Source organism: Temnothorax nylanderi, unplaced genomic scaffold (genome assembly GCF_030848795.1).
Source record: "Temnothorax nylanderi isolate EJ_2023f unplaced genomic scaffold, tnyl_v1.0 TNYL_tig0028_pilon, whole genome shotgun sequence".
Taxonomy (NCBI): Eukaryota; Metazoa; Arthropoda; class Insecta; order Hymenoptera; family Formicidae; genus Temnothorax; species Temnothorax nylanderi.
The window spans coordinates 445,506-461,261 of NW_027249090.1; the positions used below are offsets into that span (position 1 = coordinate 445,506).

The 15,756-nt window shown below is 40.7% G+C and overlaps 1 protein-coding gene and 1 long non-coding RNA gene across 2 annotated transcripts in view; both read right to left on the minus strand.

The window, feature by feature from the left end:
• LOC139770221 (uncharacterized) overlaps positions 1-10,494 on the minus strand; it is a 66,848-nt gene extending 56,354 nt beyond the window's left edge. The window contains exon 1 of the mRNA XM_071701993.1: positions 10,364-10,494. The gene's annotated coding sequence lies outside the window, so the exon portion shown is untranslated. The remainder of the gene's footprint in view (positions 1-10,363) is intronic.
• Positions 1-15,756, minus strand: part of LOC139770237 (uncharacterized) — a 106,988-nt gene that overhangs the window by 59,912 nt on the left and 31,320 nt on the right. The window lies entirely within an intron of this gene.

A 15,756-nucleotide genomic window follows, 5' to 3' on the forward strand; every position in this document is an offset into this window, starting at 1 on the left:
TCGTCTTTTGGTTACATAATTTTATTATTTTCTTTAACGTTCTGCAAAATTAAACGCATATCGGACACCTATAAGGGTACCGGCCGTGGTCCACCAATCTTGGACCGGTTTACCCTCGTGGCCAGGTGAATCGGGGTTACGGACGAGGGAAGGTCCAGCGAGTCAAAGGTCGTATACCTGCACGCTTCCACAGGATTGTGCGGATATCTCGTATGCGCCTACCTGTTACGAGGGTTACATGGAAAACCTGATTCCCTTGGGATCAGTTTGGTCCTCGCGAATTAAAGGGATTGTGGACAAGAGCGGTCTTCAGGTTCGCAGGTCAGAACGGGGGTTCGGCCGGACTCGCGGCAACAACCGTCAGGGTCGTGCAGGTACATAACCCTTTTGTGGGTCCATCTAAAATGTCCTTACTCTAGGCGGGCTCTGAGCCGGCTGGGCGCGGCTCGAGAAAAGTTTAACGATAAAATATGACACACGTGTCTTTTGGCGGCACCATTTCCGTTAAAATCTGCTCGGCGATTGGCGTATTTGAATATCTGCACCAATAGGAGAGCTTTTTGGTTTGGTCGAAGACTGTTGACCGTTACCGTCCCGATGCCGACCAATTTTCCGCGTCATACAGACGTAAAACTGATGTATCAACGTATTAGTTATCGAGACCAGTTACGCACATATTCTGTATACGTAGATTGTGTAAGTTGTACAGAAATTACTTTGCAAACATATACACACAGACAAACTTACACTTAGAAGAATGCGCTTTTTAGGTATTATCTACAATATACGTATATAGAGTGTATCGATATTTTATGACAGAATCATTGACGAAAAATAAGTAAATAGATTTAAATTTACGTAAAATTTAAACTTTCTAAAAATTAAATTAAAAATAAAATAAAAACAAATATTTTATCTTATTCGTCATATACAAAATGTGAATTTTCAGAAGTTATAAATAATAGTTTTAAACCGTTAAAACAAATAAATTGTAGATATTTAAAAGATGAAAAAATAATCTTCGTAATGTTTGTGTCAAAGGAAAATAAACACAATAATCTTTCAAATTATTTCTAAAAAAAATAAACAAAACAATAAGTATATAATTATAATTGGAACAAGTTATATTCTTGGAGGCTTCACAAAATCCTACATAAATTGTTTATTATATTCGATTTTATTGATATAAAGTTAACAAAATTAGAAAATAATGTTGGTTTATTTATGGAAATTAACCTATACCGAAAGAATCAAAACGCAGTCTGTTGGAGAAAAACATCTGCGGAAAGGAAAAACTAATCTACGATAATAAATCCAATCATAAATTTTGAGCTTTTCAAAGCTACTCAAAAATTAAGACACAGTCGACACCATTGATGTGAGAGCCTCGTAAATATCCTTCGAATGATAAAAAAAGCCTCCGTGACCGCGTATGTCGTTATATAACGGTAGCGCGAGTCTCTTTTATCGAGCGAACCATTTTACGAGAGAAGTAAAAATAGTGACAGCAGTTTTACGGTTCTTATGAGAGTCATTTTTAACGACTTTTGCGTAATAATAATAGAAATATGCGTAACTCGTGTTTCCTCTATTATCTGGCAAAACTTAGCGATACGCATTTACACTATATTCATATATATCCCTGTTTGGCATTCTATTTAGCATTATTGTAACGTCACTGTTACATCTTCACTCTTATTTGCAGAAAGATCTAAAACGTTTCAAAAAATTCACAACAAATTCATTACATATTAATGTTTTATTTATTTTGAGTGACTAATGTATCATCACGGTCAATTGACTCGAATATAAGCGACACAAACAGACTTTTTCCCTCGTCGACGTGATTTTCATTTAATTGAATTTCGACTAACAAAAGCGCGATGTCACGTTTCCAACTTTCTTAAGGACAAGAGCGTCTCTTTTAACTCGACGTCAAAACTTTTCCTAGTGTTTCATTCTAATTTTGTTTTGTTTCATAACGACCATGCCACTTCCAGCCTCGTTGTACTGAATAATGCATAATATATGACGTATGGCTCTTAATAAGCTGCGATAAACTTTTACCTACGACGTATCTGCTTAAACTCTTCAAGGCTTGCATTCCATTGCTGCAAACGAAAAACGATAAAAACAGGCAAGATGAAAACTGTGTCAAACTGTCTTCTCGCAGATATAACAACAATCGTATTGCGCAATCCCCTGCACTTAATTAATTTCTACTCATTCATTTCGATCAATTATTTTGCACAGATGTGCGATACATCTATGAAAACAACATAAATATTATTTCCTACTTTCGATGTCTCATATATATAATTTTGTAATTTATAATCGAATTTATTTTAAAATAACTTTCCAAAAAAATGTGTTTCCGGGCGTTTCGACCGATACCAACGAATGCCTACAAACGTGTTTGATATGATTAGAAATGCTAGTGCGTCGTGAATATGTGTCCTAGACGTTAGTGCCCCAGTACTATACCAGTTTAGATAAAAAATAATTCGTAGTCTTTGCTGGCCCAATCCTTGCTCGTCTCTAAAGAAAGTGGTGGGGTCGTATATGCGTTGCTCTAGTTAATGTCAAGCTTGACCAACGGAAATTTGTTGGGCGGGATATTTCAACGGTCACAAGCCCGCCATGCAAGCGACGAGCAACTTGCATAATTCAAGCGTCATCGCTTGTCATCTGCTGTTCGGAACAAAATTTTTGAATATTTCTTGAATTAAATTATTATAATTCTGAGTGAAATAATTTCTATATCAATTGCATTTATATTCATTTTTATCGAGATATGCATGAGCGTTTTTCTGGTTTATCTATATAAAGATTGAAGAACGTACGATAATGTAAATGCGCTATTTTCCATTTGTTCAAAACTATAATCATTATTTCGCTGGATATTATTCATCGGCAAAATTTTCAAGTCAATAGTAACGTTTAAAGAAAAAAAGTCTTTCTTATCTGAGAGGCGTTGGTCTGAATTGAAATCTGAACGATACAACATCGCGGCTAGTCGACCGTGATGGGGGAACGCGATCGTCCGTTGCTCTAGTTTACGAAAGTGTACCGGACAACAAGGAATATCAATATCGAGCGGCAGCTCCTCGTCCAGGTGTAAGGACACCTTAACGCCATCCCTCAACGGTCGACACGGCCGACCACGTCCGAGGATCTATTAGAGCATAGTTTTTCCCATACCGCTATCGCGCGCGCGTACCGCCACTGGCCGTTCGTTAGATACCTCGAGCTGGACACGAAGAAGGTCACTTATGCCTAACGGATTTTTTCGACCTGATTTAAATAGGCTGCCTTCTCCCTTTCTCTCCCTCTCCTTCGCCGCGCGCGGACATTGCCCAGGTAAATTTTCATTGCTGGTCACCTTGTGAACGAGGAAGATCGTTTCAGGTAGCCAACGTCCATGGGAATATCATGGAAATTGACCATTCGGCTGGGTCACTCGGCAATCTCGGAATTAAAACATCGCAACCCCTTCTCTGAGATCTAGAAGATCTCTCTCTCCCATGAGCGTGGATTTTGTTTACCTGCATTGAATCTCTCATTTGATCCAGTGACAGCATCAGATTTAATCTCAAAGGTCGATGAAGGCGTGTGAAATTGTGAGAATGGTCCATAGTCAGTTTTCACACTACAAACTTGTACTTATAAAATGGGTTTGTTGATTTTTTTTTTAAGTTTATCTCGCCCAATTTAACGTACTCTCACTTATATCGCTATAAGAGTATATGTACAAATATAATAAAGTACCTATATACGTGAAGAATTTTTTGTAGAATTTATGTTAATGTAATTTCTACAAATACTACCAGATGTTTGTGAAATGCGAAACGATTTTCCAGGAGACAATTTCAAGATACATATTTACTATCAGAAATATTCTTCTTAGAATTTATCCTAAACTATTCTACCTACGACAGAATACTTGCCGTAAGTATTTCCAGATGTTTCTGAAATGCGAAACGACGCACAGATGCTATTATTCATGGAACATGCGATCCAAGGGGTGTAACGTACATGGTAAGCGTGTATTTGAAAATTTGTGGGAAGAATCTTCTCTAAATTCTTCCAAATTTTGTTACTTGAATGTGAGAAAAAATCGGTCTGGAATCGTGTCTTTTAAGATGCGTATGATTTTAAAGACGCGTAAATACTATAACGTTAACTTTTTGAACGCGCCTGTAGTTTAGTCGCAGTTGCAGGCAAATCTTCCAGAGTACATTACTATATTTTATTTACCTATTTTTTTAAATCGATATCATACTCGCTATTGACCTATACATTCTCAAGTGCATATATACGTATATTGATTGTACGTATATTATGAAGCGTTTATCAATTTTTAAATTGTTCGACTATTTGTTTTAGTATAATTTTCAGATTCTCTCTAAAAATGTTCTCTTTAAATAAAGATTACGCTAAAAATTACGGCGTCATCGTAAAAATGAAATGTTCGCAGCATCGCAGCGCTTATACGCGCACGTCTTATTGTTAGTCGCCGAAACAAAGCAAAACCGAGCGTCGCCGTTGGTCTGTTTAAGCTTCCAGAACTACTGATACGTTCCGATTAACATAAATTTGCAGACCGAACGTCCGGTGTGTTGCCCTGTGACGCGGACAGGCTATCTGCGTGGTAACAGACTGCTTTGCATACGCTTGATCCTTAAATACTGCCCGTTCGCATAGATGCGTGATCTTTGTCCCTCCGTGTGTATATGTAAACGTGTGTAATAAAAAAGAGAGTTTCTCGATGTAAAAATTAATAAAAATAAAGATAGAGATAGAACCCCCTGTGTTGATCTTAATCGACTTTTGATTTTAATAAACCCTTAAATCGTAGAATGTTAAATGTCAGACAAAATATTATTAATAAATTTAATTGATAACGTATTATATGTAGCATTTTTAAAATTAATACTTATGTTCCTTATAAAAATTAATATGCGACACTTATATCGTACAATACGTTTATTAAGTACTTATAATTATTACGATTGTTGCAAGGGAATATGCGCCACATAGATGAAAAAATAAACGTATTAAATGTGAGTATTTTTTTCTTGACGATCTGATATAGAAATTGAAGACATTGACTGGCGCGCGGCCATAATCAGAGTCACACGACGTAGAGAGCATCCTGATGACCCCGAAGATCAATGAATGATCAGGCTCGCCGATCAATATTCATACGGATTCATGAGGCACGGGCAAAGGAAGAGCGGCGGCGAGTCCCGTCCTGATTAGCCTCGAGCATCGGGCGGCTATTTGCGTGAATGTAACGATGATGTTGCGACGTGCGCACCGAACGGAGTCAGAGGTCATCGCAAACAATCCCACGTGTGGGAAAGGCCGAGCCGAACTCACAACGAGAAATGGCAGCGTCACATTGTCGCACGAAAAGGAAAAAAAGGAAGAAATAACAGATATAACGAGGGATCGAGAGGTGATGAATGCTCGCGTCTCTTTGACGTATAGAAACGTGGAGGAGCGGAAGCCGACATTTCGCGTGCCCGCCGAAACGTCGTCCCACTTTGGTCAGCTCGGTGGATCCACCTCGTACTGCCGCTTCGTTTAAACGCAATCGCGAGCAGCCCGATGTCAGGAAGCAACACGTAACGGTGGTTGATGATATGCTAACTTTATTTGCGTCGCGTTGGAATCAGAATGCCTGAACTTTTAAGTAATTGCGTCGATAATGAATAAAATCTCTAAATCTGATGGAAGAAGAGTACGGGAGACAGATTGGAAAAACTCAAGATAAAGAGCTTGTAACGCAAAATACAATTATATTATATATGAATTGGAACGAATTATGAGCGATTCCTCTTTTTTCTTGTCCCTTCCGAGTTTTACTAAAATATAAACAGTTATACTTTACTTGTAGTATGATTAATTTATCTTAATTAGATAAATTACACTAGATAAATTACCTTTCTATACTTTTACCCTTTGCAGAACTGTATAAGAGAGCGATAACTCTATTGCAGAGTCATACAATTAGATTCGATTATGCAAATGGACAAAATATTATTCACAGCTCGAACATTCTGTGATCCCAACGTGCATTTGAGACCGCATTGAATTGCATTGAAACGCATAAACGTTTCCACCGATATTTATTATCAGCGCAAGGAGACAAGAAGCAATTTTTACAGTCTAACGGTACGATGGGTGAGAAGTTATCTTCCGACAATTTCTTGCACGCGCTCACGTTTCGGATATAATGTCAGTAGTCGCGATTTCAGATAAATATTGTCACGCGAGATTTTCGTGTTGCTATTTCGATCATAGATTTCCGCATGTGCCACTTTAAGAGCAGCGCCTATGAAAAACGATTATGCTATTAGACGTTACGAGTTCAGAAGATCGTTATAGCTTTAGAAAACTAATTTATTAGCACTTACCGAATATAAATGTTACCAGAAAATTGACATAGTAAAATTCGATGTAATAATCCGTGCTTTGATACATGACAATTCGCCATTCGATATTGAAGTTATCTTTTAATCTGACTTATCCTATGACAATAATTGTAATGCGCGATTAGGAATTTTTGATATAAGATAAACTCCAGTAAATGCGGAATTTCATTAAAAGCAGAGAAAACTTTCCTCACGCAAGTTGCTTACTCAGAGTACACGTGTTTCAACAATGCTACGTGAACCTATTACTGCGATTGCGATCAGGCTTTATTTATCGAGGAGAAGTCGGTTCCAAATACGTGGACGGGTACACGGATGAAACAGAAGGTATCCTTACGTGTCTAAAAATCTTACGGATTTTTTTTTTATTCTATTAATGTCAGGGCTAACGTATCAGACACGAAAGCACCTTTCGTATCAGTCAAACGCTCGTTTAAAAGACGAAAGTATCCATTAAAGACTATACACACTGTAAAGACGCGAGAATACGGGTTCTAAAAATCGGTTGTTGTCGGTACAACAGGATCGGCAAAATCTCGCCTGATAGAGACGTCTTTCCTTCCTTCAACAGGATAATCGTTAAGGCAGGTGTCCCCGACAAGCGTGGGAGACTCGAGCGCCTCCCGGCCGCTGTTCTCCCAACCCATTACTGTAACGAACGCCAAAGGGTCGCCATGGCGACTCGTGGAGAAACACACACGTGGGGTGTAGCAGCTCGCTCTCTCTCCTCTCTTTTCCTCCGCCCCTCACCATTGCCACTCTTTCCACCTCGAGCGGCTCTCCGGCTCTCCCTTTCCCTCCCACACCTATCTCTCACCCTCCTCGCTCCCTCTCGCGCCCGCCCTCTCTCTCTCTCTCTCTCTCACCCCCCCTCACCTCCCCTGATCTCGAACGCCCCTTTTTCACCGGTTTCCCTCGCACCCTTCGACCTCCTTCCGCCACGAGTCGAAAAGCGGCATGGGTTTACGCGCTGCTCTACGGAATATCTCAAATAGGGCGCTTTTGTACGGACGCGTCCGTAGGTTTGTGAATTAGAGACCCCGAATGAGCCAGCGGCGTTACCATGGCGTTCGGGTCGGTTGCCATCGCGATACCGGCCACAACATAAAATCACTTTGACGATTTGTTTGGAACCATTGATGCGCCACACATGCGGGAATCAATTTTATCCCCGAGGCACAACCGCCCGGTGGTTGTTGTACAGGCACCCTCCGCCTCCTCTTTCTTTCGAGCCGGCCACCCCTTTCCGCCAGACGGCGATGAATCGTCCCCGGGACACTGCTCGGACACCTAATATCCTCGGAAAGCCCTCGCGCCCTCTCGCCATCCCTTTCCCCGAATGTGTCCTCGATCGGCGGCTAGAAATGGCTTCGCCGAGTCGCGGCGCTGCAATATTCTAATTTCTTTTAGCGACCGACGCCGAGTCGCTCGTGATGGATCGAACACGGGAAAAGAACTTAATGATGTTCTTGCGCGAATCTAATATATTCAAAGCATACATTATCCGTCTTATACGGCCAAGTAGAGTCTTAATCCAATTAACATGAAACACTCCGATAATTCATTATAAGTAATTCTTTATTTTTATTAAATTTTTTATGTTTATTAACTACCATAAGTACGATATTCTTACGTAAGTCATAATAAAAAAGGTCATATTAAAGTTTTTACACGAGATATGGAATAGAGGGATGGTATAGGTTCCTATTATCCTATCATAGATTATTGATTTCTGCTCTTATATCACACACATACTTATACATTACGTGTGTCATTATTACATCGAGAGTCCTTGACCAACTGTGCTTCCTCTTCACGATGGATATTATGTCATTAACTATGAAAAAAAAGTGCTTATCAAAATAAATATCTGATTCAATAGTCTCTAAAAATTTAAGTATTTTAAATAAACTGCTGTGCTCCAAATCCATGACAAAAAGTTACATCTTTATACATCAAAAAATTTTTGTAACGTTTAGAAATAATTATATATTTAATGATTTAGAATTTAAAAAAAATTGTAACTCGCCACGAAAATGTGTGCTCAGATACATATATGTGTATGTAACGTATCTTTTCTGACAGCAAAACGTTGGTCACTCATGGCTCCAGGATAACGATAGAGCATTTGCAAATTCGGTCTTGAGCGATTTTTGTCCACGTGATAAGTCCTTATCTACCGCGCCGTACTTGTGTATTACGTATTACGTACTTGGCCTCATGTATGTTTGCGTTAAGTGGAATGATCTCAAGTTCAAGCTCACACGCCACGAATAGTCGACTTTGTTCGCATAGCTCATCCAGTGTTTTGCCACTTCATCACGCTATAACGCAATTAATACCGATAATCACGTTCTTATCTATATGATCGCGCATTTGGGACTGAACCAGATTATTAATCAGATTGTTAAACTTAAAGAGCTAACGTGCGTTCGTACCGCGTGCATGTACATCACGACATGAATCGCGACATTGTTAATTCGGTAATTTACGTAATATCAATCAGGCCTAAGAAAATGCGTATCCTGCGTTTGTTTTATGTCAATTTCAAACGTCGAGAAACTAAATATATGAAATAATAACAAAGGGACGCGCGATTTATCCGCTTCCTGCTTTCTAAAATACCGAAAATTCATGTTGTATATTAAATAAAAATTGCAGATAGTTGCTGGTATCACGCGACATAAGAATTTATACTTATATTAAAAATTCACAGTTAATAAATTTATTAGTTACAAAAAGTTATTGTAGATTTATTCGCGCTTCGTTTTTTCTGCTTCTCGTTCGGGACTGGTACTTTCGATTGTATCGCGCTGAAATTGCGATTCGCGCAAGAGAAGGCGTTTACTTGACTTTCCAAGTCGCGTATATACCGAGTATTGGTACGCGACACCTACAGATAGACCGGCAGACGCACACGTCAACGGGAGAAGGCAAAAGACGGTTACGTGATCCGCGATTGTTATGTAAATATCGCTGCTCGCTTGCGCGCAGGGACGCGCTTCTACATTTTCCCTGTTTTTTTCTCTCTCTCTTTTACTGGGTATTTTCTTAGAATTTGAGAGATAAGATGTCTATCGTAGGCGCGCAATCAAAATTGCAAAATAAAGGTATATCGAGTTTTCTTTACATATTGCATAGCTCTCGTAACAGTAGAGCGCAATTTACGAAAAATAGAAGGATAATAAGAGATAAATATTTGCCAAAACAATGATAGTAACGAGACAATAAGCTCTCTTTTACTGGGTATTTTCTTAGAATTTGAGAGATAAGATGTCTATCGTAGGCGCGCAATCAAAATTGCAAAATAAAGGTATATCGAGTTTTCTTTACATATTGCATAGCTCTCATAACAGTAGAGCGCAAATTACGAAAAATAGAAGGATAATAAGAGATAAATATTTGCCAAAACAATGATAGTAACGAGACAATAAGCCGCCGCGTTCTTCTTCTTGTTATGTCGTACAGTATACGTGCGCAATAATACATCGCGGATTCGAGCTTCCTTTCTCCACGGCATTCAAATTAGCATAATTGCTGTAAGCGTCTCTACGCGTACTCTGGGAACGTACAGTTTATAACTCAATTATCATTACGACACGCGTGATTATCGAGCGTGGAGCGCGTAAATCAAACAACGCCGCTGCCCCGCGAGGCGAGGCCTCGCCGGTATCTCCGTCCATCCAAAGCGGATCGGACCTCGCTAACGCAACGCATTGTGCCGTCCGTCGTTACGCGCCGGCCTTATTTACCCGATCAAGGCGCACGCCGCGGCCGCGGCGACGCAATTGCGAATTATCCGTACGCGAAATTCGAGTCCGCGCCGCGGTTGCGACAGTGCGCGGCGCGGCGCGGCGCGCGTCCGCGAGATTTTCGCAACGCGCGCCCCGCGATACATTATGACCGATGAGCGGGGCCCTTACCATCTTATTGGCCACGCCGATCGTTAACCAAGGCGCATCCAGCCTTAGCTCTCCGTTCCTCCGCACTTTCACTCCACACTGCCACGTGATCTCTCGGTTTTCCTTTTACGCTGAGTAGGAAACCGGCACGGCGCGGCGCGGCGTCGTCGCCGATTCGACACGCCGGGGAATCGCTGCTCGCCGATGCTCGCTAACAACGCACACCCGCTATTGTGTTTGCCTCCAGGAGGCATTTCGCCACGTTTACACCGCCGTACGGCCACCTGCCCTCGCCGATTACGGCGAAATTGCCTCTCGCGCGCCGCAAACGATTCGGGAATCTCCGTTTAATGACGCGTTTGAGTTATACGCCGGTTACAGAGTAACTCTTGCGCGAGAATACGAGAGAAGAGCGCGCGCGTCAATTCGCAAAGGTAACGTGGGAATAGAAGCGTTTCTAGAACAATAAAGAAGCTAAACGCGCGTTTTAAAAAAAATGTGAATGTGAAAGCGCCGTCGATTAAAATTTAATTTATCGCGAAGCGACCTTGCGAACGCAAGAGGAGAGAACTCGCGCGAGTATTTGACGTTATAGAAAATTATGCCGATGTAAAAACTGACGAGACTACAGGTGTACCTCGGGTATTGTTAGAGATAATATACGCAACGATTTCCAAGATCGAAAAATCTGGAGCGCAATAAAACTGCGGCGTACTGTCGGGGGGAACAGACGTCGCTTTCCACGCTTTTGCGGAAAGAAGAGATATCATATCCGCGAGGAGTACTGCCCTACCTGTCGTTCGCATAATCGTCGCAGGGGGAAACAGGAGCGGGCTTATGCCGATAGGAGCGATGCTTATGTCGTATCCTCGTTTGGCGACTTTTGCGCGGCGGGCAGAGGGAGGAGTAAAGACACACGCTCGCTCCCGATAACGATAAACGGCGTATCGGCGATTTGTCCCCTTTTTCCTTTCGTCCCCCCGGTCTCGCGAGCGGCTTCTCCGCCGTCGTTACGTTGCATAATGCACTAATGGCCTTCCACGTAGCCGATATACTGCGTTTTGATTCTCCCGTGGAAAGTTTTCTAGGAAACGCAGCCGCCTAATCCTTTCACCGGTTGCGCCCGGACATTGTCAGCTAATCAAAATCGGGAGCAACGTTCTCGACTCTCGGAAGATGAGTACCACCGAATCTGACTGTGACTGTGAGTACTTGTTTTCCGTGTGTTACTTCAAGCACATGCAAATGTTCGGCGTTCATACTTTCTGGTGGCTTTGTCTCAGTTTAAAAACAATTGAATTGTAATTTGTTGATTTTTAGCGTTCATTTATAGCGAAATAGTTTATCAAATAATATATATTATATTATAAATATAAATAGCTATGATTATCTTTGTGTCTGAATTAATGTATAATTACTGTTAATAATATTTATTGTTAACAATATTTAAAATCTTTGAACGGCGAAATTCATAACTCTTGTACAAATGTAATATTGTAAATCTATATAGTTCACATGTAATGTACAGTATGCGTGTAATTTCTTAGAATATAATGCAATGATAATCGTATAGAAAAAGACGTTACTTTTAGAAACTTCTATTTAGGTAATTTGGCAATCTATACATGGAGAGAATATTGCAATAATGCTAAAAATAACATCGCTGTGCTCGTAAACTCGGTGCTACAAAATAAGCCCGCCTTGTTTCGTTAATTTCACATGCTTCGCTATACGTAAACCGTAACAGGGTGATCAGCGCGGCAGATAAGCATGTACACGCGGAAAGAACGGAGCTGATATAGAGAGGCAGAATATTTTTACGATTACCAAACTTTGCGTTCTTTACGTTTGAACGCGCGCGTTCTCTCTCCGGCTGTGTACACCGTTAATTTCTCTTGGAAAATGATATTTGGTATAAAGTTACAACGTATAATTAATTTTTAAAACGACTTGGATATTTTTAATAAATGTCTAAAGTATTTTATTTCAATACTTTCTTCTTCTAGCATAATGCCGATAATGCGTATTCATAACTTTGACAAAAACCAATGATCACTGTGCGTCCTTTTTAGAAACAGAATTTTATTGGGAAAAGGCAGTAACTTTTGGAAACGCAGTTGTATAGCAAAAGGTTTTGCTCGGACGCGACATTTTGCAGCCAATTGCATGCCTCTGCTCTACATCTACGCCCCTTTTCATCCCTTTTCGCAGAAAGGACGCTTTCGAGATCCCTTGAGGACTGCCTTTTCTCATTCAACCCTCATCTCCCGTGGCGCTCATTGGAGGGATGGTATGCTATTCGGCCAATGAACCGTTTCAACTGGATTTCCTAACGAGGGAGGACTACAGGTGCAATGGTGACAGCTGTAGAAGCACCCTTATATCGGAATTTTTTTAATTTAGGACTGTGTGATTCACGGAAATAGATTCTCAAAAGATAAAATAAGATGAGGTATTGGATACCAGTACCAAGTCTTCAAATAATCTTTAAAAAATAAAATATTGCAAACTAAATATAAATAAACAAAACAAAACACATACAATAACAATAACAATAATAAATGCATAAGGTGTAATACTTGTACTTTGCGCGGCAGTACAAGGTGTACATCTTTTCTCATTTCCGTTAAGGACAACCAGACTATCTAAAATCGTGCGTGCGATATCTTTGCGGTATCTCATTTGAAAGCCGCACGAGGCAGTGCATAATTAAAAACATCCGCATATACATGGGTAGGTATCTCTCGCGTGAGCGGACAGCAGCCAGCCAAAGAGAGAGAGAGAGAGAGAGAGAGAGAGGAGAGAAAATACGGACAGTCGATCGATATATGCCGTGACCAGGCGGGAGCTCTGCACGTCGCATCGCGACGCATCGGGCGGGATCGAGTTGGTTTTTCTAGGAAACGTTCATCCGCCGCGGGATCGACGACCGTTACGCGAAGATGCCGATTAAAACCGGGAGAGAAGGAGGGAGGGAGGGAAGGGGAGAGGAAGAGGAGAGTAAGAGAGTAAGAGAGAAAGAGAGAAAGAGAGAACGGGGAGAGAATGGTAACGCAACGTAATGTAAATGCGGATGCGGTCGGCGCGTGCGCCTGCAGTAGGGCACGGCAAGACGACAGCTGTTTCAGTCCTCAGGCAACATCAGCGTTGCACCTGCTTACTTGCCTGCCTGCCTGCCTGCCTGCCTGCCTGCTTGCCTGCCAGGCTCTCGCCTTGCCCGCTCGCCTGCTTGCTCGCCTGCCCGCTAACCCACCTACCCACCTATCTCCTATGTGTGCCCACGCGACTCGTGCCAACGTCTACGCGCACGCGAGTCCTTCTCCTTCGGGCTCCTTAAATCCGCAGTAAGGACCGCGTGGAGACGGGAGGACGAGGACTCACATTAATGATCGAGCTCTCTTCGCGCAGACGGTTGATCCCGGGGTTAACGGCACAACGAGGCGGGTCGGGCTTTGTTTTGACGACGTACCGTGGCGATTTGTTTTGAATATATATGGGCACATTCAAAACAATCTATACTACTGTTGGAATAAAGAATCTGCCATTATAGTATTATATGTTCAAAAAATATGTGTAATAAGAAATTAATAAGTAAAAATTAATTAAAAGATTTTTAAGAGTTACGATGTCTTTTACATCCGCGAAAAAAAGATGCGACGGATTTTCCTCGCGATTATGTTTTACGTTACGATCATTACTTGTCGCAAATTCTTCAATTTTTTCAGAGGAAAATTCTGTTACGAGACAAAGCACCCGATTGTATCTTTTTGCATTATCTCGCAGTCAGAAGAGTATACTGGGACAGCGCGTACGTAGTCATTAACACCGGGTCCCAAGGTGCATAATGTGACAGTAAACGTCGACACCCGCATGAACGGTCGTCGCACGCGTTCAGAAGCCTCCATGCTGGCGAACGAAACGTCCAAAATTAAATCTAACGGGATTTAAAAGCCCGATTCTCTCCCGTCGCGTCGCCGCGAACGTTACTTTGTCATATCAATCATTCTTTCATTAATTTATGGAAATATATATCATTTATTTGTTTATACATAATTATTTATCTATATTTGAAAAATAAAAAAATAAATTAACAAACAAAGATTAAGAGATTTTAAGAGTCACGAGTCTTATCGTAATATACTTTTCTCGCAATGCTTAATTTGAAATGAAAATATTATGTCGGATACAAATACGAAGCCCATTGGCATGTATATTATTATAATTTAAAAATAATGGTATTTTAACAAACTTATTAAAATGCATAATTTCACGTGCGCTCCTATTTCTGTATAAATTTCTGAGTGAACCATTTTCGCAATATCAAATGTTTTCAAAAGATTAATCTTTACTTTGCTAGAAAGTTATGGCTGCTGGGAACATGAAAATATATCACCAAGCTGAATCATCGAATCGAAATAAGCCCATATCGACGTAACGCTTCGGTATTTCTCCGTTCATCGTGCAGCATGCAAAGAGCGAATTATTCTGCTCCATCTTAAACTTACGGAGAGAGTCAGTGGCCAGTACGGGACACAGGATACGCGTGATCATTTTGCAAATTCGCCAGATTTAATGCTGCGACGGTCGTAGCCCGATATCTTGGTTTGTATGGCAGGTCGCCTAGCAGTTGCGACTTAGAAGGAGACTATTGTCACGACAGGCCTACTTCGCGGTACTAACGGAAGTCTCTTGACCAATCGGTCTCTCGATTCTTGGTCAAGGGGTCAGATTAAAGGGAAAATTGATACGCATTATTGTCCGGTAATTAAAGCAGAATCCTCGGCTTTTGAAATTATCGGTATTTGGTCGCGAAATTATTAGTCCAGTAGTCGGCAAATACTCTGCCGTATAATAAAAAGACAAAACCGCATATATAAAAATTTTTAAACTTTACAAATACAGAGAGTGTGAAAGTTTTAAAATATTTTATCGAATACATAATTCGAATAATTAGTAAAATAAAATAAACTGTAAACCATATGAAAATTATTCTGTCGGATGATTAAAATAATTTCAAATTTCTTTCTCGTTTAAATTTCTTAACTGGCTTAGATTTATAAATGGTAAATTATCGTTTTGTTACTATTAATGCAGAATGGAAAATCATCGACGCGAAAATTCTGATCGGTTGACGAAGAAAAGCAGGGATCCGGAGATGATTATTGCAGGCCATAGAGCGAATATCGGTCTTCGACGAACGCGGTAAAATATTACAGTTACTCCTAAACAACAGTATTGTTGCTGGTACTCGCGCGTATAATATGAGATGTGCGTATATAATATAGGATAATATCGCATTTTTGCCTTCCTATACCGCTTGTAAAGGCAGTAATATCGCAGGAAGCACGAAATCTCAGGTTAGTTGGAATCTTTAAATCGATTTATGGGTCACGCATAATGAATATGATTTTATT